Source organism: Chiloscyllium punctatum, chromosome 10 (genome assembly GCF_047496795.1).
Source record: "Chiloscyllium punctatum isolate Juve2018m chromosome 10, sChiPun1.3, whole genome shotgun sequence".
NCBI lineage: Eukaryota > Metazoa > Chordata > Chondrichthyes > Orectolobiformes > Hemiscylliidae > Chiloscyllium > Chiloscyllium punctatum.
The window spans coordinates 44,629,904-44,657,108 of NC_092748.1; the positions used below are offsets into that span (position 1 = coordinate 44,629,904).

Sequence of the window (27,205 nt, forward strand, 5' to 3'; positions counted from 1 at the left end):
ATTTGGAGGTCCAGTGGATACACCCAGAGTCTCGAACACTTTCTTTTTACTTCTCAATGTCAAACAGATTCTGTCTTTATGAGAAAGTGAGCATTGCAGATGCTGGCGATCAGAGTCGAGAGTGTGGTGCTGGAAAAGCAGGACAGGCAGCATCCGAGGAACAGGACAATCAACGTTTCCTGATGAAGGGCTTATGCCCGAAACGTCGATTCTCCTACTCCTTGGCTGCTGCTTGACCTGGTGTGCTTTTCCAGCACCACACTCTCGATTCAGTCTTTACCCTCTCCAGGAAAGTTTCTTTTTTCAACACTGCAAATCTTCCTTAAGTAATACCAGAGTTTTGCTGTGAATTGCAAACTTACATACTCCCAAAGTTGCTATCTGATCTTCTCTATAAGATGAGCAGTGACACAGTCTTATCCCTATTATTAGTACAAAATCTGGAAACTTATGTAAGGCATGTATTTCTAGTGGGAGTTCCAATCTCAAGAAGAAACAGTGACTTAGTGTCAGAGAGATGTACAGCACTCATACAGACCCTTCAGCCTAACCCGTCCATGCTAACCAGATATCTTAGATTAATCTAGTCCCATTTGCCAGCATGTGGCCTATTTCCTTCTAAATCCTTCCTATTCATGTACCCATCCAGATGTCTTTTAAATGTAGTAATCTACCAGCCTCCACCATTTGTTCTGGTAGCTCATTCCATACATGCACCACCCTGTGTGTGAAAAAGTTGCCCCTTAGTCCATTTTAAATCTTTCCCCTTTCACCCTAAACCTATACCTTCTAGTTCTGGTCTCCCCCACCCTAGGGAAAAGACCTTATCTATTTACCCTATCCATGTCCCTCATGATTTTATAAACTTCTATAAGGTCACCCCTCAACCTTCAACACTCCAGGGAAAACAGCCCCAGCCTATTCAGCCTCTCCCTATAGCCCAAATCCTCCAACCCTGGCAACAACCTTGTAAATCTTTGCTGAATTCTTTCAAGTTTCAATACATCCTTCTGATAGGAAGGAGACCAGATTTGCATGCAATATTCCAAAAGTGCCCTAACCAATGTCTTGTACAGCCACACCTTGACCTCCCAACTCCTGTACTCAATCCTCTGACCAATAAAGGAAAGCATACCAAACACCTTCTTCACTATCATATCTACCTGCGACTTCACTTTCAAGGAGCTATGAACCTGCACTCCAAGGTCTCTTTGTTCAGCAACACTCTCTAGGACCTTACCATTAAGTGTATAAGTCCTGCTAGGATTTGCTTTCCCAAAATGCAACACCTCGCATTTATCCGAATTAAACTCCCTCTGCCACTTCTCAGCCCATTGGCCCATCTGATCAAGATCTTCATGTAATCTGAGGTAACCCTCTTCGCTGTCCACGATACCTCCAATTTTGGTGTCATCTGCAAACTTACTAACTGTACCTCTTATGCTCACAACCAAATCATTTATGTAAATGACAAAAAGTAGTGGACCCAGCACCGATCCTTGTGGCACTCCACTGGTCACAGGCCTCCAGTCTAAAACAACCCTCCACCATCACTTTCTGTCTTCTATCTTTGAGCCAGTTCTGTATCCAAATGGCGAGTTCTCCCTGTATTCCATGAGATCTAACTTTGCTCAACAGTCTCCCATGGGGAACCTTGTCGATCACCTACTGAAATCCGTCAACAGATGGTGTTGCATTATCTACTTTCCACAAAACACTAAAAACATTTCCCAAAGAAATCTGTACCGTTTGAAACAAAATAAAGCTATGAATTTCACAATGCTATGTTCAAACATATCCCCAGAATTGTAACTTATCACTTTTTAGCTTGTTCAGGAAGGTTGTGGACTCTGATACTTCAACTGATTCCAAGATGGCAGAGGCATCAGCGAGGTGGATGCAGTGACAACTGATGGCACAGAACATGGCAACTTTGACATTGGTTAGTCTGGAGCAGGCAGCAGCGATGCACATGACTTAAAGTGGTATTGTTGGTGGGTCCAGTGCAGGTTGGGATGCTGAACCCTGCTCAATTGTGATCTGGACATTCCCTTTTCCTTTTGTTTCTGTTTCTTTAATTAGATTAGATTCTTAGATTGGATTAGATTCCCTACAGTGTGGAAACAGCCCCTTTGGCACAACAAGTACACAATAACCCTCTGAAGAGCAACCCATCTAGACCCATTCCCCTACATTTACCCCTGACTAATCCACCTAACACTACGGGCAACTTAGCATGGCCAATTCAACTAACCTGCACATCTTTGGACTGTGAGAGGAAACCGGAACACCTGGAGGAAACCCACGCAGACATGGAGAGAATGTGCAAACTCCACACAGACTGTTGCCTGAGGTGGGAATCAAACCAAGGTCCCTGGTGCTGTGAGGCAGCAGTGCTATCCACTGAGCCACCATGCCGCCAATTTTGGCTCTTGCTTATAATTCTCACTATTGTATTATAGGATGGTGCCAGAGAGTGGCAACTCTACACTTTTCACTGTAGTCCCGTACTCTACCACTCGGGTACATGTAACAATAAAATCAAATCTAACATTCATTGGTTTGGTGAAAGATATTTAAGGTTAACAACCAGAAATCACATCTCTGCATTCTGACTCATGTGTTCTCTGCAGAATTTCCTTGAAATGTCATCTGTATATTAACAGGAACTGAAGGGTAGAAGGTGGGATTATTATTATCCTCTCGGATAATTTACTTCTCCACAAGTCTCAAAAGCTTTTATTTCAAGCAAATGAAGAAAGCCACAAACATATTAATAATCGCGCTTTTCGGTTCCAAGTATCTCAAAGATAAACAGAAACAGTGAAGAGAAAACCCCTTATCACTTTGGAAGGGAAATCTATCATTTCTGGTAACATCCTTGCCCATCTCCTCTGTAAGCATGACCAGATGTTATCTTGCTGACATTCTTACTTTTCATTGTTGCTGTAAATTCAATTAAAGTAATCCCCCCTCTTAACCAATTCGGAAGGATGTCAATTATTTTATATGAAATTAGATACTACATAAATGAACTTTTCAATTTTTTACGGAGGTATATTTTAGTTGTTAAAATTTATTCTAATCGTATTGGACACATTCAACACCACAGCATTAGAGGATACATTTTGTTTCTGTGTTCCTCATATAGATTGAAAGTGCCCTTCAGGAAAATTATCCATCTTGCATAAATCGCACTCAATGAACTGCTTTGACTCATCGCATCTGTGCTAGCTCTTTAAAAGAGCAGTGCTTAGTCTCACCTTGTTGCTTTTTGACTGCAAAGCTGAAGTTTATCATTCTCAAATAACTGTCCAACTCCCTTTTCAAATTATTTATGAAATTAGCTTGCACCATTTATTCAGTGGCAACGTCCTACATACTAACAGCTCTCAGTGAAAAATAAAAGTTTTCCTCTTCCCTCCTCTAGATCATTTCTCAGCGATGTCAATTCTATGATTTCTTGTCACTGAGCTCCTCATCGCAGGGAATAATTTATCTCCATCTAACAAAACCTCTCATCATCCTCAGCATCTCTATTAGCTAAGTTCTTGCTCCACAGAAGGTTAAGAGATATCCTAACTTTTCCAACCTATCCTTGTAACTGAAGTATTTATAAACAAAAATAATCTCTTTTTTTCTTTAGAAATCAAAGTTTGCTCTTCAATGGACGTTAATATTTTTGCTCATCCAGGAGTTTCAAAATTATACTATTTTTAGTAAACTGTCTTTTCCGCATTAACCCTTACAAAGTTCATCACTTCACAGCTCACTTCAATTAGTTCAATAGATATTTCATTAACCTAATTGGCACAATTATAGAGTCATAGAGATGTACAGCATGGAAACAGACCCTTTGGTCCAACTCGTCCATGCCGACCAGATATCCTAACCTACTCGAGTCTCTTTTTCAAGCACTTGGTCCATCTCCCTCCAAACCTTCCCATTCATATACCCATCGAGCTGCATTTTAAATGTTGCAATTGTACCAGCCTCCACCACTTCCTCTGACAGTTCATTCCATTCATATACCACCCTCTGAGTGAACAAGTTGCCCCTTAGGTCTCTTTCATATCTTTCCCCTCTCACACTAAACCTATGCCCCCTAGTTCTGGACTCCCCTAACCCAAGGAAAAGACTTTGTCTATTTACCCTATCCATGCCCATCATGATTTTATAAACCTCGATAAGGTCACCCCTCAGCCTCTGATGCTCCAGGGAAAACAGCCCCAATTTATTCAGCCTCTCCCTGTAGCTCAAATCCTCTAACCCTGGCAACCTCCTTGTAAATCTTTTCTGAATCCTTTCAAGTTTCACAACATCCTTCCGATAGGAAGGAGACCAGAATTGCACGCCATATTCCAACAGTGGCCTGACCCACGTCCAGTCCAGCCGCAACATGAGCTCCCAATGCCAAAACTCAAAACACTGACCAATAAAAGAAAGCATACCAAACGCTGCCTTCATTATCTTATCCACCTGCCACTCTACTTTCACGGAGCTACGAACCTGCACTTCAAAGTCTCTTTGTTCAGCAACTCTCCCTCGGACCTGACCATTAAGTGTATAGGTTTACCTTCATCAATGTCTAATATGTTGCCAAGCTTCCTATCTTATTAGATGTAAGGAACAGCATAAAGGTTAAGTCCAGGCCATTTATAAAAATGGAAGAGGAATGCACTCAAAACTGATCCTTAAAAAAGAAGCATCTCCCATTTTAAAGCACATCTATGCTTTCCTTCCTGTCACCAAGCTTATTTTGTGACTGTGCCACGCATGTTCTTAATAAAGTCTCCTGTCAAATATCTTCTTAAAGTCCATATAATACAAAATCTATTGCACTACCTTAACCAACTTGGTGTTATCTGATCAACAAATTTAATCCAATTAGTCACCACACAATTTGTCTTCAACGAATCCATTCTGGCTGTCCTTGATTAACCTATGCCTTCTCAAACAAAAGTTCATTTAGCTCCAGGTAATGGTTTCCATTATCACTGTCAGGCTCACTGGCTTGCGGTTTCCCAATTTCTCCCACTCTCTTCTTGTGAATTTAAGTATAAACCCACTCGATGTCCAGCACCAATCTGATATCCAATAAGAATTGTTAGACTGTGTCCAATCTCTGTTATATCTACTTTGGTTTCTTTTTATAATTTAGGAGGTAATCCATCTGGACCAGGTGACATGCATCTTTCTCCACTATGCAGATCCTTGTTAATTCATTAAAAAGACAATATCCTCCTAAATGTTTTAACCAACACTGGGGTGGTACAGTTGCTCAGTGGTCAGCACTGCTGCCTCATAGTGCCAGGGATTCCACTCTCGGGTGACTGTCTGTGTGGAGTTTGCACATTCTGCTCATGTCTGTGTGGATTTCCTCCGGGTGCTCTGGTTTCTTCTCACAACCAAAGGTTTGCAGGTTAGGTGGACAGGAAATGCTAAATTGCCCATAGTGTCCAGGGATGTGCAGGCTAGGTGGATTAGTCATAGGGAGTGCAGGGTAACAGGGATAAGATGGGGGGTGGGGTGGTCATTGGATCTGAATGAGATAATTTTCAGAAGGTTGGTGTGGACTCAATGGGCCTAGTGACCTGCTTCTACACTGCAGGGATTCTAACACAATGGATACTGTGCCAAGAGATGCCAAAAGATAAAAACAAGAAGGGAAGATGAAGTCTTACTGCAAGGATGGCTTCAAAATGAGTCAAGAGCTGTTTGAATGCCTTTGTAATGATCTTGCCAAAAATAAGCACCAGAGCTTCCAATCCCTCTCCGCACCCAGAAAAGTCTAAAAATATAACTTTTAATTGTTTCAAATCTATCTTCTCATACTTTCTACATTCCAGGGGCCTGCTCCCCATCTCCCATTTAGATACCTCTGTGTTCACAAACACCACAGTAACATTGCAGGTATTTTCTGGATCCCCACTAAATCCAACACCTCTTTCAGACAATGTTTTCCAATTTAAGCATCCCTGCAAGTGACCATAGATCAAGTACCAAAGGTATCAGATTCTTCCTCTGCAGTACTCACAGGAGACTATAATCTTTTCATCTTAAGTGCTGACAGATTCCGGGAATCGACTTCATAACATTGCTAGATCCTAAGGCACCAGTTCAGTATTATCAAACATTGAACTGGATCTCTTGCTAATGGCCCCATGGCTGTCCCCAATATTTATGACTCATCCTGGCATTTGGCACAACACTCTCAATTTTATAAAACCCCAATAAATTATGCAGGAAAATATTTGATGGTCGTTCTTCAAAGGTGTTACAAGCAACTAATATCCAAATTAAATGATGTCAAACGGATACTTTGTGGAAATTAATTCAAAATTAATGTCATTGCTTTGGAAAAGAAAAAAAGAGTTACTAAACAAAAATAGCAGTTTAAATAAGCTCTCCTGCACAATAAAATCTGTATAAATGTCCTCTGGCTTCATTAACACACTTCAGTATGTAGTGCTGAAGTGAAAGGAAAAGTAAAATTATTATTGCTACCTCTGTGCAGAGTAATGTGAAAACTTAAATTCAAGAGTAAAAACAAAACAAAATCCTGAAAATATTCAGCAGAACAGACACATTTGTTGCACAGAAATATATTTAATGCTTCAGATTGGCGTCCTTTCATCAGAACTTTTCAGGAGGCATGAGAACTCATAACAGTCCCGATTAAAGGACATCTCAATCTGAAACATTAACTCAGTTTCTCTCTCCACCCATGTTTCTGACCTGTTGAGTGCTTCCAGGTTTTTGCTCTATTTCCCATGTGGCTTTTTCATTAAAGTTCAAGAATAAAAGTTCAAGAAACTTTTAGTTTAGTTTCGGCTACAATATTAATTCTTTACCAATTCTAAGTGATGATGAAATATAACTATGCAATTTGAAAAAATATCTTTGCAAACAATGTACAATTTAATTCATGTGCTGAATGCCTATTTCTTAATTGGTCACAAAAATTCAAAAGAACAAATTCAATAATTCAGTGTGCTGTCAAATCAAAAGAGTGTTTGAAAGAAAACAATCTAGTGGCATGTACATAAAACATGTTCATAAAATGAAAATAAAACTGAATGCTGGATGTAGGCCTGAGCTGGAAAGTTCATTTTCAGACGTTTCATCACCATACTTAGGTAATATCTTCAGTGAGCTTCCAGATGAAGCACTCCTGGCATTTCCTGCTTTCTATTTATATGTTTGGGCTTCCTTGGGTTGGTGATATCATTTCTTGAGGTGACATCATTTCCTATGGTGATGTCATTTCCTGTTCTTTTTCTCTAGGGGCGGTAAATGGTACCCAAGTCAATGTATTTGTCGATAGAGTTCTGGTTGGAATGCCATGCTTCTAAGAGTTCTCGTGCATGTCTGTTTGACTTGGCCTAGGATGGATGTGTCATCCCAGTCGAAGTGGTGTCCTACCTTATCTGTATGTAAGGATACTAGTGAGAGAGGGTCATGGTGTTTTGTGGCTCGTTGATGTTCATGTATCCTGATGGCCATCCAATATAGTGTTTGTTACAGTTCTTACATAGTATTTATTAAATGACATTAGTTTGGCTTATTGTCTGTATAGGGTCTTTCAGTTCAATAACTGCTGTTTTAGTGTGTTAGTGGGTTTGTGGGCTACCATGATGCCAAGGGGTCTGGCAGTCATTTTCAAAATGTTTTTGATGTAGGGGAGACTAGCTAGGGCTTCTGGACGTGTTTTGTCTGCTTTGTTTGGGTTTGTTGCTGAGAAATTGGCAGACTGTGTTCACCAGGTACCCAATATTTTTGAATACACTGTATAGATGATTTTCCTCTGCTCTGCATAGTTCCTCTGTGCTGCAGTGTGTGGTGGCTCATTGAAATAATGAGCTGATGCAGCTTCATTTGTGGGTGTTGGGATGATTGCTTCTGTAGTTCAATATTTGGCCTGTATGTATTTTTTTCTTGTAGACGCTGGTTTGAAGTTCCCCATTGGCTGTTCACTCTACTATGACATCTAGGAATGGCAGTTTGTTGTTGTTTTCCTCCTCTTTCGTGAATTTCATGCCAGTAAAGGTATTATTGATGGTCTTGAAGATTTCCTCTAATTTGTTTCGTTTAGTGATGACAAAGATTTCATCCATGTAGCGGACCCAAAGTTTGGGTTGGATGGTTGGCAGAGCTGTTTGTTTGAGTGGGAAACAACAATAAACTGCCATTCCTAGATGTCACAGTAGAGGAACAGCCAATGGGGAACTTCAAACCAGCATCTACAGGAAAACAACACATATGGACCAAATATTGAACTACAGAAACAATCATCCCATCATCCACAGATGAAGCTGCATCAGAACATTATTTCAATGAGCCACCACATACTGCAGCACAGAGGGCCTATGCAGAGCAGAGGAAAATCATCTATACCGTGTATTCAAAAGGAATGGGTACCCAATGAACACAGTCCGCCGATTTCTCAGCAACAAACCCAAACAAGCAGACAAAACATGTCCAGAAAGCCTAGCCACTCTCCCCTACATCAAAGACATTTTGGAAATGACTACCAGACTACTCAGACCCCTTGGCAACATCATAGCCCACAGACCCACCAACACACTAAAACAACAACTATTGAACTTGAAAGACCCTATACAGACAACAAGCAAAACTAATGTCATTTAATAAATACCATGCAAGAACTGTAACAAACACTATATTGGATGGTCAAACAGGCAGAAAACTAGTCATCACAACACATGAACATCAAGTAGCCACAAAACGACATGACCCTCTCTCACTAATATCCTTACATACAGATAAGGAAGGACACCCCTTCAACTGGGACAACACATCCATCCTAGGACAAACCAAACAGAGACACGCATGAGAATTTCTCAAAGCATGACATTCTAACCGGAACTCTATCAACAAATACATTGACTTGGAATCCATTTACCACCCCCGGAGAAAAACAACAGGAAATGACATCACCATAGGAAATGACGTCACCACAGAAAATGACATCACCAACCCAAGGAAACCCAAACATATAAATAGAAAGCAGGAAACGCTAGCAGTGCTTTGTCTGGAAGATGTTACCTAGTATGGTAACGAAATGTCTGAAAATAAACCTTCCAGCTCAGCAAGCAAGCCTGCATCCAGAACCTCAACCTGAGCTGAAAATAGTTTCAAAACTCGCCCAAACTGAACTCTGCAGTGAAGAAGAAACCTAAAGCTCCACATAATTATCCAGCTGACAAGTGCTAAGCTTCTAAAATTGCATTGGCAGATTAAACAGTCATGCCTACCAGAAACATAACAGTTCCAATACATCATTTTAGTTGCTAGGTGTTGCACCAAGCCAATCTATATTAATATCACATCTGCTAGAAAACCATGGAGTTCAAATTGTCATGAACAGGTAAATTATTTTCCCATTACTTGGATGAGCATTAATAATTTGCACACAATGCCACAGGCAAAATCCATTGATACTAGTCCAAAATCAAGTAACAATTAATGAGAATCATTCATCCTCATGAACAAAATAAATCCACGCAATTAAATTTATGTACGCACTCTATGGTTGCTAAAGCACATAAAGGAAAAAAAAATAATTATTTTTTGAAACACAAGCAACAAAAATTTCGTGATTAAAAATAATTGCAAAACTAGAAATACAAATCTGCCCCTTGTATTAACAGACATATTTCCTCCATTGGCTCAAAGGTGATATAAACAAATTGATTCACAATATCTCATCAATCCAGACATGGCACACAGAACACTGTAATTTCAACAGTGTTGCTATATCTTGCAAAAAAATGATCCAAGCTATCTGATATAGTTGAATTGTCTGCCCTACAAAAAAACTATGTTTTCTCACTTATCTTGAAATAAGAATGAGGAGGTATAGGCCATTCAGTCCCTTAAAGCAATTTGATAAGATCATTCCTGATCGATTTGTGACTACCCCAATACCTATTGACTCCCTTGTCAAAGAAGAACCCATCTAACCCATCCTTAAAAATAATTAATGATCCTGTCTCCACTATTTTCTTCCAAAGTTTAAGTTGTTTTAGTTTTTATTTTTGGTCAAGGAATTCAAATTAGAATGAGAGAAGACATACATTGTCACATGATCTCTCCACCAAAAGTGAACTGCCAGAGGTAAACCTATCCATTTGAGATAGTTTGATACCATTTGAAAATTGGGTGGGTTAGGATAGCTACAAGTTAAGCCCTTCTACGGTAAACACTTTTTTTTGAGTTATTCTACGACATTCAATAAGGTAATATAAAACCCAGTTGCTTATTGGGAACCAATTAACTCAGCAAGTCCCATACACCAGACTGTGCTGAGCCAGGGAAAAGCATGTCAACAGCCTACATAGTTCAAAACATAAATGAACGTTCATCTAAAAAATGCTTCATTTAAATGTTTATTTTATATAACATAATTCTGAATATTTTAAACAGAAAAGAAAAACAACAGTTCATTAATGTCATTATTTTTTTTTGATTTGTAATCTATTAAGCACTTATTTTGTATAAGCATGCTTTGGAGGATTTCTTGTTACAGAGTGTCCTGAATATGTGACAAAACCGCAGGAACAAAAGAACTATGAATCTATGCCATTTTTACTTCTATATTCTGACAGCTGTTTACAAAAGAACTGCCATTCAAGAATTCAAAACAAAAACACAAAAGGTTGGACTGTACTTCAATATCACCTCGACTGGCAGCAATACCCTGTAACACTTGAACTGAGAGAGATAATTTCTGACAAGTGGAACCCAGATAGCCATATACATATTTTGATGGTGCTGCTAATGAGCCGAGCAAGGCCTCCTCACACCACCAAGCTACTTTATTAATAAACATAAATTAGGTATTTCGTGAATCTGGGTTTGATGAGGAACTGTTAATAAACAAAGACCCAGTTCTCTTTTTTCCTTCCCTCCAATTTCAAGGTCAAAACAGAAATCATTCATATTAGAAAATGTTCAAATTCTGATACTTAGTACACCTACAAACTCCTTTCGAAAAAAAATCATAAAATGAGATTACGCTCAAGGATGTGGATAATAATTCTGCTCAGTTGTCTGTATCAGAATAGTGAGAGTTGTGAGCAGCATTGAGATATGTCCATGTCAGTAGTTCAACTCAAGTATCTTCTCCCAAGTGGAATGAAGCTTAGTAACAAGGACGCATTTCTTAAAAAACAAACACTATGATATTGTTTCCCAATTTAATAGAACAGAACTTTCTGACAGCGGTGTACTGAAGCAAAAAGGGTTTTGTAACTTTTCAAGTGAACCTGTAACGTTCGGTCACATAGATAAAAACAGGTTTTGTAGGGTAACGCCAGAAGCATCCAGAATAAGGTGGGTGAGCTTGCAGCATGGGTTGGTACCTGAGACTTTGATGTTGTGGCAATTTCAGAGACATGGATACAGCAGGGACAGGAATGGTTGTTGCAGGTTCCAGGATTTAGATGTTTCAGTAAGAACAGAGGAGATGGTAAAAGAGGGGGAGGTGTGGCATTGTTGGTTAAGGACAGTATTACAGTTGCGGAAAGGATGTTTGCGGACTCATCAACTGAGGTAGTATGAGCTGAAATTAGAAACAGGAAAGGAGAGGTCACCCTGTTGGGAGTTTTCTATAGACCTCCGAATAGTTCCAGAGATGTAGAGGAAAGGATAGCAAAGATGATTCTCGATAGGAGTGAGAGAGACAGGGTAGTTGTCATGGGGGACTTCAACTTTCCAAATATTGACTGGGAACACTATAGTACGAGTACTACAGATGGGTAAGTTTTTATCCAGTGTGTGCAGGAGGGTTTCCGGACAGTATGTAGACAGGCCAGCAAGGGGCGAAGTCACATTAGACTTGGTACTGGGTAATGAGCCCAGTCAGGCGTTAGACTTGGAAGTAGGTGAGCACTTTGGTGATAGCGATCACAATTCTGTTATGTTTACTCTAGTGATAGAAAGGGATAGGTGTATATCACTGGGCAAGAGTTACAGCTAGGGGAAAGGCAATTATAATGTGATTAGGCAAGATTTGGGAAGCATAGGATGGGGAAGGAAACTGCAGGGGCTAGGCACATTAGAAACGTGGAGCTTATTCAAGGAAAAGCTCCTGTGTGTCCTAGATAAGTATGTACCTGTCAGGCATGGAGGAAGCTGTAGAGCATGTGAGCTGTGGTTTACAAAGGAAGTGAAATCTCTGGTCAAGAGGAAGAAGGAGGCTTATGTTAGGATGAGATGTGAAGGCTCAGTTAGGGCACTTGAGAGTTACAAGGTAGCCAGGAAAGACCTAAAGAGAGAGCGCAGAAGAGCCAGGAGGAGACATGAGAAGTTGTTGGCGGATAGGATCAAGGCTTTCTATAGGTATTTAAGGAATAAAAGAATGATGAGAGTAAGATTAGGGCCAATCAAGGATAGCAGTGGGAAGTTGTCTGTGGAGTCAGAGGAGATAGGGGAAGCACTAAATGAATATTTTTCAACAGTATTCACTCTGGAAAACGACGATGTTGTCGAGGAGATTACTGAGATACAGCCTACTAGACTAGGTGTGATTGAGGTTCACAAGGAAGAGGTATTAGAAATCCTGCAGAGTGTGAAAATAGATAAGTCCCCTGGGCCGAATGGAATTTATCCTAGGATCCTCCAGGAAGCCAGGGAGGAGATTGGTGAGCTTTTGGCATTGATCTTTAAATCGTCATTGTCTACAGGAATAGTGCCAGAAGACTGGAGGATAGTAAATGTGGTTCCCCTGTTCAAGGGGAGTAGAGACAACGCTGGTAATTATAGACTAGTGAGCTTTACTTCAGTTGTTAGTAAAGTGTTGGAAAAGGTTATAAGAGATAGTGTTTATAATCATTTGGAAAAGAATAATTTGATTAGGGATAGTCAGCACGGTTTTGTGAAGGGTAGGTAATGCCTCACAAACCTGATCGAGTTCTTTGAGAAGGTGACCAAACAAACAGGTAGATGAGAGTAAACCGGTTGATGTGGTGTATATGGATTTCAGCAAGGCTTTCGATAAGGTTCCCCACAGTAGGATATTATACAAAATGCGGAGGAATGGGATTGTGGGAGATATGGCAGTTTGGATCAGTAATTGGCTTGCTGAAAGAATACAAGAGGGTGGTCATCCTGGAGGCCAGTTACCAGTGGTGTACCGCAAGGGTCGGTGTTAGGTCCACTGCTGTTCATCATTTTTATAAACGACCTGGATGAGGGCGTAGAAGGGTGGGTTAGTAAAGTTGCAGACGACACTAAGTCAGTGGAGTTGTGGATAGTGATGAAGGATGTTGTAGGTTACAGAGAGATATATAGATAAGCTGCAGAGCTGGGCTGAGAGTTTAATGAAGTTTAATGCGGACAAGTGTGAGGTGATTCACTTTGGAAGGAATAACAGGAATGCAAAGTACTGGGCCAATGGTAAGATTCTTGGTAGTGTAGATGAGCAGAGAGATCTCGGTGTCCATGTACACAGATCCGTGAAAGTTGCCACCCAGATTGACAGGGTTGTTAAGAAGGCATACAGTGTTTTAGCTTTTATTGGTAGAGGGATTGCGTTCCGGAACCATGAGGTTATGCTATAGCTGTACAAAACTCTAGTGCAGCCACACTTGGAATACTGTGTACAGTTCAAAGAACTCAATCAGGTTTGTGAGGCATGACCTACCCTTCACAAAACCGTGCTGACTCTCCTTAATCAAATTATTCTTTTCTAAGAAGGATGTGGAAGCTTTGGAAAGGATGCAGAGGAGATTCACTAGGATGTTGCCTGGTATGGAGGGAAGGTCTTACAAGGAAAGGCTGAGGGACTTGAAGCTGTTTTCGTTAGAGAGAAGAAGGTTGAGAGGTGACTTAATAGAGACATATAAGATAATCAGAGGGTTAGATAAGGTAGACAGGGAGAGCCTTTTTCCAAGTATGATGACGGAGAGAACGAGGGGGCATAGCTTTAAATTGAGGGGTGATAGATGTAGGACAGATGTCAGAGGTAGTTTCTTTACTCAGAGTAGTAAGGGTATGGAATGCTTTGCCTACAAAGGTAGTAGATTCACCAACTTTATGTACATTTAAGTCGTCATTGGACAAGCATATGGACGTACATGGAATAGTGTTGGTTAGATGGGCTTCAGATTGGTATGACAGGTCGGTGCAACATCAAGGGGCGAAGGGCCTGTACTGCGCTGTAATGTTCTATGTTCCGTGTTAATGGGCTGAAACATACTTGCCAGTTTCCAACCACTCATAGGGCTAGTTTATTGGCCTGGAATTTCCTCCATAAAAACAACACAAAATATTGGACCTGTAAATGTGCTTCATTTCTACGTCCACTCTGTCTCAGTGAAATGTTTACATTCAAATTTACAGTGAGTCACATTAGAATATGTTTAAACACAAAAATGACCATATGACGGTACAAACAACTAAGTCCCAAGGAAAGCACCAAAGTTACACTTTTAATATCTGAAAAATACAAAAATGAAAGTCTCAACTACCATTTAGGAACTCGGAGGATTAAGGGTGGTCTATTCGTAAACGTGGTTTCAGATCTACTTCCAGGCTTCAACCCATAACGTTGACTCATCTTCCATTAAGAATCTCCATCTTTTATTTATCACTCCACACAGTTAAAGGAGCTTTATCATCTTTAAATTTGGGATTTTGCAAAAGGGCATAAAAATGCATCAAAAGAGAAAAAACAACACACAAGAATAAGTGAGGATGAATGCTTTAAAAAGCTGGTGAAAATTTGTTTTGTTCTGAGCCTGAAAATCTGGCCACAATTGTAGTAGCATCTTTGAACAAGCACTATCCTAAGAAGCTGATCTTAAAGGCTGAGTGAGCTATAGAGTTTTCTGTAATTCAGTCATGGGATATTAGACTAGCATTAACATTTTCAATTGCTCTGGAGAAGCTGGTTGACGGCAGAATTCCTGAACCACTACAATCAATGTGTTGCACACTGTTCAAATAGTGCATGTTAAGAATGGGGTTCTAAGATTTTGACCCAACAGCAGTGAAGGAATGGAGTGCTGGGTCCACTACTTTCCATCATTTATATAAATGATTTGGATATGAGCATAAGAGGTATAGTTAGTAAGTTCGCAGATGACACTAAAATTGGAGGTGTAGTGGGCAGTGGAGAAGGTTACCTCAGATTACAACGGGATCTTGATCAGATGGGCCAATGGGATGAGAAATGGCATTTGGTGTTTAATTTAGATAAACGTGAGGTGCTGTGTTTTGGGAAAGCAAATCTTAGTAGGACTTATACACTTAATGGTAAAATCCTCGGGAGTGTTGCTGAACAAAGAGACCTTGGAGTGCAGCTTCATACCTACTTGAAAGTACAGTTGCAGGTAGATAAGGTAGTGAAGATGATGTTTGGTATGCTTTCTTTTATTGATCAGAGTATTGAATACAGGGATTAGGAGGTTATGTTGCAGGTGTACTGGACATTGGTTAGGCCACTATTGAAATATTGCGTGCAATTCTGGTCTCCATCCTATCAGAAAGATGTTGTAAAACATGGAAGGGTTCAAGGATGTTGCCAGGGTTAGAGGATTTGAGCTACAGGGAGAGGGTGAATAGGCAGGGGTTGTTTTCCCTGGAGCATCGGAGGCTGAGGGGTAACCTTGCAGAGGTTTATAAAATCATGAGGGGCATTATTAGGATAAATAGACAAAGTCTCTTCCCTGGAGTGGGGGAGTGCAGAACCAGAGGGCATAGATTTAGGGTGAGAGGGGAAAGATGTAAAAGAGACCTAAGGGGCAGCGTTTTCATGCAGAAGGTGGTACATGTATGGAATGAACTGCCAGAGGAAGTGGTGGAGCCTAATGCATCTGGATGCATATATGAATAGGAAAGATTTGGAGGGATATGGGCCGGGTGCTGGCAGGTGGGACTAGATTGGCTTGGGATATCTGGTTGGCATGGACAGGTTGGACCGATGGGTCTACTTCCGCGCTGTACATCTCTATGATTCTAATATATTTCCATGTCACAATGGCCTAAAGGGAAGGGTGTTGATGTTGTCATGTTTCTGCTTCCCTTATGCTTGCGATTAGATGGTGTGTTCACAAGAGCCTTGATGAGTTGTTGCGGCGCATCTTGTAGATGGTACTCTCTGCTGCCACTGTGTTTCATAGTGGAAGGAATGAATATTGAAGCTCTTAAATGGAGTGCTGATTAATCAGCCTACATCGTACTGGATGGTGTTGGAGCTGCACTCAATCAGACAAGTCGAGAGTATTTTACAATCCTGACTTGCTCCTGGTGATGAATAGGCCTTGAGAGAGTTACGTGCCACAGAATTCACAAGATCTACCTGCTCTTATGCCACAGATGTACTTTAATTTTGAGTAGAAAGAAAGATCGACAGCCAACCTGATAGGATCGAGGACTGCTTGGCATAGTATAGCGACATGTGCAACTCTGAACCAAGATACCACAATCTTTTAGGTATCAGAATTTGTTTTGCTTGTCAAGGCAAGTAGGGAGGAAATCCAATGCTATTCCATCGACATCAACACTGCTTTGCATACTCCAAATCAAAATTTGCCATTCATTACTTTGGAGAGCAAGACCATGAAAAGTAAATACTGTTCAATATATTATCAGAAAATTGTACGTCATGAAACAACAGAAAGTGGAAATCAACCAAACTAAACAGTTAACGCTGCCAAGTTTATGTTTGAATTTCCATTGCACAGCAAAGGCCAAAAGAAAAAGAACAAGGTTAAAGTAGATTAAAAGATCTCATAATTAAATGGATGTAAGAAAAAGTAACTAGCACACTGCTGAAAACAAAAAAAAAGAACAACTTGAGCAATTAGGAAACGTGGGCGAAGGGATAACTTATGATACGTTTGCTGGTGTCCCGATGACCTGTGAGACAGCTGAACCAATACACCCTGGGGAATGTCAGCTTCCTCCAGGAACCTATTACAGTGTATGTTCACAGCTCACTGTAAATCTGATGAAAAGAGCAAGAGGGCCAATTTTGAGTGAGCCTCTGCAGTAGTGAGTAGAGTGAGTTCTTTCTTGATTATATGCTTTATTGAGCTATGTCTCTTGATTAAACTTAAAATATAAGCCATACATATTAGATTAGAATCCCTACAGTGTGGAAACAGGCCCTTCAGCCCAACAATTCCACACCGACCTTCCGAAGAATAACCCCCCCCCCCCAGACCCATTTCCATCTGACTAATGCACCTAACACTACGGGCTATTTAGTATGGCCAATTCACTAGATCTGCACATCTTTGGACTGTGGGAGGAAACCAGAGCACCCGGAGGAAACCCACACAGAAACAGGGAGAATGTGCAAACTCCACACAGACAGACAGTCCCCCAAGGCTGGAATTAAACCTGGGACCCTGGTGCTGTGAGGCAACAGTGTTAACCACTGAACCACCGTGCCACCCCACGGTATTAATTTAACCTGGAGCAGTGTTTTGTAGAGGAATAAGACAGTGCTATTTTCTGGGTATGTCGATTGAAAGAAGCAAAAATGGCCCTTAGTAGAGTGCTATTTAGGAGCTTAGGGAGAGTTTACGGGTTACTTAGGATTATATCTGCATTAAATGTCGTTGGTTGTGAATTCTATCAGTTCAAATGGATCAGTTGGAGAGGCAGTTAGAGGCAATGAGGAATTTACAAGAGCAAGAGGATGTGATGGATGGCAGTTATAGGAAGGAGGGAAAGTCTCAGATACAGTCATATAGATGGGTTAACTCCAGGAAAGGTAAGAGAGGTAGGCAGGAGTCTTCAATGGTTATCCCCATTTCAAACAAGTATGCAGTTTTGAAAAATGTAGGGGGTGATGGATTCTCAGGGGAATGTAGCATGAATAGCCAAGTCTCTGGTCTTGAGACTGCCTCTGATGTCATGAGAGATACGTCAGGTTCCAAGCAATCGATTATCTTAGGGGACTCTTTAGTCTGAGGTACAGACAGACGTTTCTGCGGCCAGTAGCGAAAAATCAGAATAGTGCGTTGCTTCCCTGGTGCCAGGATCAAGGATGTCTTGCAGAGTGTGCAGGATGTTCTCAAGGGGGAGAATGGCAGCAGGAGGTCATTGGTTCGAATGTGGACAACGACATAGGAAGGGAAAAGGTTGAGATTCTGAAGGGAGATTAGAGAGTTAGGCAGGAATTTTAAAAATGTCCTCGAGAGTAGTAATATCTGGATTACACCTGTTGCTACGAGCTAGTGAGAGCAGGTATAGGAGGACAGAGCAGATGAATGCATGGCTGAGGAGGATTCACATTTTTGGATCATTGGAATCTCTTTTGGGGTAGAAGTGACCTGTCCAAGAAGCACAGATTGCACCTAAATTGGAAGGGGACTAATATACTGGCAGGGAGATTTGCTAGAGCTGCTCGAGAGGATTTAAACTAGTAAGGTGGGGTGGGACCCAGGGAGATAGTGAGGAAAGATTTCAATCTGAGACAGGTACAGTTGAGAGGAAAGGCGAGTCAAACAAACAGTCAGGGCAAGCAGGGACAGGGTAGGACTGATAAATTTAACTGCATTTATTTCAATGCAAGAGGCCTAACAGGGAAGGCAGATGAACTTAGAGCATGGTTAGGAACATGGGACTGGGATATCATAGCAATGACAGAAACATGGCTCAGGGATGGACAAGACTGGCAGCTTAATGTTCCAGGATACAAATGCTACAGAGGAAGGTTAGAAAGGGAGGCAAGAGAGGAAGGGGAGTGGTATTTTTGACAAGGGATAGCATTACAGCTGTACTGAGGGAGGATATTCCCAGAAATACATCCAGAGACATTATTTGGGTGGAACTGAGAAATAAGAAAGGGATGATCACCTTATTGGGATGGTATTATAGACCCCCCCAATAGTCAGAGGGAAATTGAGAAACAAATTTGTAAGGAGATCTCAGTTATCTGTAAGAATAATAGGGTGGTTATAGCAGGGGATTTTAACTTTCCAAACATAGACCGGGACTGCCATAGTGTTAAGGGTTTAGATGGAGAGGAATTTGTTAAGAGAGTATAAGAAATTGTTCTGATTCGGAATGTGGATGTACCTACTGGAGAAGATGCAAAACTTGACCCACTCCTGGGAAATAAGGCAGGGCAGGTGATTGAGGTGTCAGTGGGAGAGCACTTTGTGGCCAGCAACCATAATTCTATTAGTTTTAAAATAGTGATCGAAAAGGACAAACCAGATCTAAAAGTTGAAGTTCTAAATTGGAGGAAGGCCAATTTATATACTTTCGAAAGAGTATAAAGGCAGTAGGAGTATACTTAAGAGAGAAATCAGGAGGGAAAAAAGAGGACATGAGAAAGCTTTGGCAAGCAGAGTGAAGGAGAATCCAAAGGGTTTTTACAAAATCATTAAGGACAAAAGAGTAACTAGGGATAGAATAGGGCCCCTCAAAGATCAGCAAGGCGGCCTTTGTGCGAAGCTACAGGAAATGAGGCAGATACTAAATGAGTGTTTTGCATCAGTATTTACAGTAGAAAATGACATGGAAGACATATAATGTATGAAATAGATGATGACATCTTGAAAAATGTCCATATTACAAAGGAGGGAGTGCTGGATGTCTTGAAATGCATAAAAATGGATAAATCCCCAGGACATGATCAGGTGTACCCTAGAACTCTATGGGAAGCTAGGGTTGTGATTGCTGGGCCTCTTGCTGAGATATTTATATCACCAATAGTCACAGGTGAGGTGCCAGAACACCGGAGGTTGGCTAACATGGTGCCACTGTTTAAGAAGGGTGGTAAGGACAAGCCAGGGAACTATAGACCAGTGACCCTGACGTCAGTGGTGGGCAAGGTGTTGGAGGGAATCCTGAGGGACAGGATGTACATGTATTTGGAAAGGCAAGGACTGATTAGGGATAGTCAACATGGCTTTGTGCATGGGAAATCATGTCTCACAAACTTGATTGAGTTTTTTGAAGTCGTAACAAAGAGGATTGACGAGAGCAGAGTGGTAGATGTGGTTTATATGGACTTCAGTCAGGCATTCGACAAGGTTCCCCATGGAAGACTGGTTAGCAAGGTTAGATTTCATGGAATACAGGGAAAACTAGCCATTTGGGTACAGAACTGGCTCAAAGGTAGAAGACAGAGGGTAATGGTGTAGGATTGTTTTTCAGACTGGAGGCCTATGATCAGTGGTGTGCCACAAGGATAGGTGCTGGGTCCACTGCTTATAATAATTTATATAAATGATTTGGTTGTGAGCATAGGAGGTACAGTTAGTAAGTTTGCAGATGACACCAAAATTGGAGATATAGTGCACAACGAAGAAGGTTACCTCAGATTACAATAGGATCTTGATCAGATGGGACAATATGCTGAGAAGGGGCAGGTGGAGTTTAATTTAGATAAAATGTGAGGTGCTGCGTTCTGGAATAGCAAATCAGAGCAGGACTTATACATTTAATGGTAAGATCCTACAGAGTGTTGCTGAATAATTCCTTGAAAGTGGAGTCGCAGGTAGACAGCATTGTGAGGAAGGCATTTGGGATGCTTTCCTTTATTGGTCAATGTTGAGTATCTGAGTTAGGATGTCATGTTGTGGCTGTGCAGGACATCAGTTCGGTCATTTTTGGAATATTGTGTGCAATTCTGCCCTTCTTCCTATTGGAAGGATGTTGTGAAACTTGAACGAATTGAGAAAAGATTTACAAGGATGTTGCCAGGTTTTGAGGACTTGAGCTATACGGAGAGGCTGAACAGGCTGGGGCTGTTTTCCCTGGGCCATTGAAGGCTGAGGGGTGACCTTATAGAGGTTTATAAAATCATGAGTGGCATGGATAGGGTAAACAGACAAGGTATTTTCCCTGAGGTGGGGGAGTCTCGAACTAGAGGGCATAGGTTCAGGGTGAGAGGGGAAAGATATAAAAGGGACTACTTTTTCTGGCAGAAGGTGGTGCATGTTGCACTGCCAGAGGAAGTGGCAGAGGCTTATACAATTGCAACATTTGATAAGGTGCCATACGGGAGACTGCTGAGCAAGGTGAGGGCCCATGGTGTTCGAGGTGAGCTGCTGGGATGGATTGAGGATTGGCTGTCTGACAGAAGGCAGAGAGTTGGGATAAAAGGTTCTTTTTCGGAATGGCAGCTGGTGATGAGCGGTGTCCCGCAGGGTTCAGTGTTGGGGCCACAGCTGTTCACATTATATATTAATGATCTGGATGAAGGGACTGGGGGCATTCTAGCGAAGTTTGCAGATGATACGAAGTTAGGTGGACAGGCAGATTAGTACTGAGGAAGTGGGGAGGCTACAGAAGGATCTAGACAGTTTGGGAAAGTGGTCCAGGAAATGGCTGATGGAATTCAACGTGAACAAATGCGAGGTCTTGCACTTTGGCAAAAAGAATAAAAGCACAGACTACTTTCTAAACGGTGAGAAAATTTGTAAAGCCAAAGTACAAAGGGATCTGGGAGTGCTAGTTGAGAATTCTCTAAAGGTCAACATGCAGGTTGAGTCCGTGATTAAGAAAGTGAATGTAATGTTGTCACTTATCTCAAGCGGGTTGGAATATAAAAGCACCGTTGTGCTACTGAGATTTTATAAAGCTCTGGTTAGGCCCCATTTGGAGTACTGTGTCCAGTTTTGGTCCCCACACCTCAGGAAGGACATACTGGCACTGGAACGTGTCCAGCGGAGATTCACACGGATGATCCCTGGAATGGTTTGTCTAACATATGAGGAACGGCTGAGGATCCTGGGATTGTATTCGTTGGAGTTTAGAAGATTAAGGGGAGACTTAATAGAGACGTATAAGATAATACATGGCTTGGAAAGGATGGACGCTAGGAAATTGTTTCTGTTAGGTGAGGAGACTAGGACCCGTGGGCACAGCCTTAGAATTAGAGGGGGTAAATTCAGAACAGAAATGCAGAGACATTTCTTCAGCCAGAGAGTGGTGGGCCTGTGGAATTCATTGCCGCAGAGTGCAGTGGAGGCCGGGACGCTAAATGTCTTCAAGGCAGAGATTGATAGATTCTTGTTGTCTCGAGGAATTAAGGGCTACGGGGAGAATGCGGGTAAGTGGAGTTGAAATGCCCATCAGCCATGATTGAATGGCAGAGTGGACTCGATGGGCCGAATGGCCTTACTTCCACTCCTATGTCTTATGGTCTTATGGTTTTATGGTTTTATTTAAAAGGCATCAAGATGGGTATATAAATAGGAAGGATTTAGAGGAGTATCAGCCAAGTGCTGGCAAATGGGAAGAGATTAGGTTAGGATCTCTGGTCAGCATGGACGAGTTGGACCGAAGGGTCTGTTCCCATGCTGTATGTCTCTATGATTCTATTTGGTTCAACATGAAAAAAAAAGTTCCAAACACTACATTTGAAAGATATGATCTTGGACATTTATTTTTCATGTTAATTAAAGGCACTAAAGATGCAGCAATTTATATACAGGAGATGAAAGGTGATCCCAAGATATTCACAGATATTCAGGAACTGGATAAATAATGACTGCTCAGAATATCAAATACAACTGTTACTTCTTGAAGGAGCACAATAAAAAAGGCAGATTGCCCAAATTTTCACTATGTAAAACAGCCAAGTAAAACTGAACTGGAATATTAATACATACAAACTCATAAGAGTTTTTAAAAGTTAAGACTATCCACAGAGTAAATAGTGAAATAATGTTTTGGCATTTTAATGCCAGTGACAGTTTTAAATTGATGAGCCGTTAAGAAAAAGGCAGGGATCATTTTTTTCATGCAAAACGTTTGCTGAAGCATTGAATGTCCAACTGGGAACAATTAATCCAAAGACCATTGTTGTTTTATGAGAAAAATAGATAAATATTTGCAGTATAGGAAGACACAGGATAATAGGAAAGAACTTTGATAGTTGGATTAATTATGGATGAACAGAGTTGGCAGGGACAAAATATACAATGCAGCGTTTTGGACTATTGTAAATATGTATGGTTCTATTATAAAAATCCAATGAAACAATAGTAAGTCATCTGAAAATGTTGCAGTACTTATCATAAACTGTTAAGCCAACTATATCAGATGTTGAAAACAGATCAGTGAAAGAATTTCAGTCAAGAAACAATTAAAATTGAGTAAAAAGCATATTCTTATGGTGGCAGGGTGAAGAAAACTAGAACATAAGCTGTGGTAGTAGCTTTAGGTTTTGCAACGAACATTCTCCTGCATAACGTCCCTGGTCTCTCTCATCAATTGACCTCACGTTGCTTTCTTGGAGTGCCCAAGATCTCATGAAGCATCATGAAAGAAATTATAAAACAATAATATGAAAGCAAACTACTGTGGATGCTGCAGATCTGAAATGAATGCAATGCAGAAAGCACAAGAGAAACACAACTGTAGCTCTTGCAGCATCTGTGAACAGAGATACAGATCATACCCAACCCTTGTTTTCATTATTTGCTCCACTGATACCCACTATAAGTACAGAAGTTCTCATAAATATATTACATATGTTAATCTACCAGTTCTTTGTCACTTACTATCTTATAATGTGATATTGTGAGCAAATAAATGCTACAATGTTGTTATTCTTACAGAAGGCAGACTTGAAACACACTCTTATAAATCCATGAATGAACAGATTTCAAATTCACAGTATAACTCAAAATCAGGGCAAACAGATTTATGACAAACATAAATGCAACTTCACTGATTGTCCACTGAATTTCAAAGTTCAGCTGTTCCAATGTTTTGTTCTACTATTTGCTCTGAGACTGTTATCCTAGGTTTGTAATATGTAAAAGCTGAGCCACCCAAGTCCCAAATTCCAAATCTCACCCTACTGAGGTATTTTCAAAGTCTTACCTGGAGAACTGTGTACAATTTGTTTTTTGTGTACCCATTAATGTAAAATGACCAGAACAACCAAACCTCCCAGGATTTCCTACCAATTCAAAAGCTAAAAACATGCAATATGCACAATATCACTGTTTGAATATTGAAGGTAAAATCAGTGCCAATTCCCTCTCTGTGTAACTAACAAAACTAAACTTAAGGGAATAAACTTGATTTTACTGTTGATATTTTAAAATATAGGCAAAATACCACATTTATTAAAGGAAATGTTTTGAGTTGAAAATAATTCCAGTTCAAACTAGAATTAAATTATAGATACCAGTGCAAAGAGATCAAATAGACCAATGTAGAAGGATTGTTTCCACATGGTAAGTAACCTTATTGAATTTTTCAATTATTGTGCTCACGTCAGGTGGCACAATCCAAGTAGTTTATGTTGAACTATTCAAACAAAATGTACATTAACAATCCAGCATGGATTAGAATCAAGAAACAAAGACAGAAGCTGAAAACTAACCCAACAGAGCAAACATGACAAATCCCACCACCAGAAACTCTCCTCAAGCCCCACAAGCTTAAGGTCACTCAGTCTCTTCTGGTCAACTTATTGGGAGAGCTCTTCCTCTTTGCTCCATCCCAATCAGTTTTGTCTCCAGCTACCCAACTAAGCAGGACATCTTTCTAAATTTCACTCTCCTTGGTTTCATCGGTTCTGTGTATAAATCTTTCAGCATTCAATTTAACAGTCACAAAGAAACGAAGACCTGACATCTAGGTAGCAGAAACCAGCATCTCTCTTTGAGCTTGAATCATTGTAAGTAATTTTCAGTCACAACAAAATGTCAAAAGCAGGGGAAATGTTTGGTACTGAAGAGAAAAGAAAACTCCCCATGTGGCCATTTTCTTGTGGCCGAAGATAGCACTATCCAAACTGATTATGCACTGAATGACAGCCACTAAATATCTGCTCCTCCATCAGTCTGATGTAAAAGGGGGCAGTTGGCGAAAAATTACTTTTCTGAAATGTAATTTTAACAGAGAGCAACTCACAGCGAGGGGCACCAGCAGCAATCATTTACTTTTATTGCTACCAGTAACTTAACGCACAGAAACAGGGAATGAACCATTATGCGAGATTATATTGACAGTGTCTGAAGATACATGTGCTGCCTTCTTTATGTTGCAGGGTTGCAATGTAAAGTGGGGCTTACAGAAAGCACTGTGTAAACCAAAAGACTATGATCAACAGGACTATGAGACTGAAACTCATGTCTACCTCTGCACTCTGTAGAACAATGCTTTTGTTAAAAAAATGCATGTCTAAGAAACTAAAAATTACATCAACACCATTAGAAGCTGACAAAAGCAAAGCAAAGGTATTACTTCGAGGTTAGTCTCCTGACATACAACAGCACTGTGATAACTCTTCCTGACACTGACATGCTAAAAATCAGAATGAACGCAGAATCAATCCCTTGACGGATAATGATTAATCATTGCTGTAAATGGTCAACATCAAAAGACCAGCAATTCCCATGCCAGTAAATAAACCTTCTTCACTGCAAAAAGAACCCCAAAATGCTGGTTAAGAGAGCTTTTCCAACAGTTTTGCAAATAAACAAACAATATGAAACCACGCAGGAGTAACTGTTTCACTTATAACACAAACATTGACTCTATAAACAGTTTAAGCTCCATCAATTGCAGGCGCCAACGAAGTACAAGTCTTGAATAGACCCACCCCTCTATTAAGTCTTAACGTTATCGAATATAGATTGCTACAAGCTTTCTTTCCGGACTGCCTCAAGTCCATTTGACAAACATATGCATTAATTAAGCAAAGAACAGAGGCCATTTAATTTCGCATACTTCAGTTATAAGCAGAAACGACATTCCAGTACCTCTTAGCGAAACTGTAATTCCAAAAAAATGGTTCTGAAGTTAATAGCACAGCCTCCAGAACTAGCCAGTCCTCGCGGACGTGAGAGCCACTTTGTGCAGGTCCCTTAAACAATGCACTTAGAAGCGAGCAGGTTAGAGTATGTGAGGACCCCTAGCCGCACACACTGAGCTGAGCTCCCCAGTTTTCATAGGCAGCTTCCCTCCCGGACACGGGCATGGGCTAGGGGGCGCGCTTCAACACACGCGCGTTCACGCAGAAAGCTCATCACCGCGAATTCTCCGAGATTTAAAAAAAAATAGATTCCGTGCTACAAAAGTTAAAAAGTGTGAGGGTAGTTAAAGTTTCAGAGTCTAAAGCAGAGAGAAGCGCAGTGTCCGGGTATGTTTCTGTGTGAAGGAGCTGGAGTCACAGCCAAAGGCATATCCAGCAGAAGTTTCTCTCTCTCTCTCTCCGTGTTTTCATCTTCAGGCGTGTCGCCCTGTCCAGCCAGTGGCCTCCTCCTGCCCAAACAGACCAGCGCTGGAGATAAACAGAGACCAGACAGACTGCCCTCTTCCGTGCTGCACTTGTTCCCAATCGGTGTTAATCCCAAATTTCAAGCAGCAGACTTGACTGCAGTCGCTCTTTTCCACACTCTCTCACAGACACACACAACACACACAGAGGACAGTTTCAACCAATATCTCAATGCAACAACAACTCTTTCAAATACTAGAAGTCAACTACTAAAAGATTTTTCTTAAAGAAAGTTGTAAGTAGCGCCTACTTTGTCTCAATCTTGTTCTTTTGGATGATTCGCAGCGCCCCTCTTTTTTTTTTGGTTGTTGCTAGGTTTACCAGTGTTTCCCCTTCCCTCCGGAATCTCTGAGGTTGGAAAGTTGAATGACGTAAAGCCGGCCAGCACACTGTTGTACACAAGGCGCCAGCTTCAAAACCCACAGTGTGCATTCCGTTTAAAGAGGGTGAAAGGCTGACCTCCCAATGTGACCATCTGCATAGCATCCAGTGTCCTGTTATATCCGCGACTTCGCGTTTGCTGGATGTTGCTGGGGAAAAGGCGTCACGGCGCTTGATCAATCACCCAGGAGAACACAAAATCATGCTGGGTCGTCTAGTCAGAGTCGAAAACCCCTGCGCTTGAATTCTCATCCACATTATTTGAAAGGCTGCCATAAATGGAGGGCAATACCAGAAGAGTCATTCTGAGGATTGCAAGAAGCTTGCGTAAATATTGCCAAAACGTTGACTTGTCTCCTCCTGACAGATGCTATATTTTAAATTGAATGATCAGGAGATATTGGGTTGGCCAAGATCTGTGAAACTATTTTTTAAAAAAGAACTGTCAAAAGACCAGGAACAAATTACTGCAGATGCTGCAATCTGTACTGATGCTGGGGATCACAGCGAGTCAGACAGCATCCACGGCGTGAGAGCAAGCTAACATTTCGAGTCCAGATGATTCTTCATCTCAGAAAGGGTACAAAG

General features: G+C 41.0%; 1 protein-coding gene across 7 annotated transcripts in view; it reads right to left on the bottom strand.

Moving 5' to 3' along the window:
* The window catches only part of gulp1b (GULP PTB domain containing engulfment adaptor 1b), a 375,129-nt gene extending 348,417 nt beyond the window's left edge, over positions 1–26,712 (bottom strand). For 3 of the 7 annotated variants that reach the window (XM_072579028.1, XM_072579025.1, XM_072579026.1), the window contains exon 1: positions 25,719–26,303. The gene's annotated coding sequence lies outside the window, so the exon portion shown is untranslated. Of the gene's footprint in view, positions 1–25,718; positions 26,323–26,486 lie in introns of those variants that run through there. The other 4 variants (XM_072579030.1, XM_072579027.1, XM_072579037.1 and 1 more) reach the window with 3 other exon arrangements.
* Between the last annotated feature and the right edge of the window lie 493 nt (positions 26,713–27,205).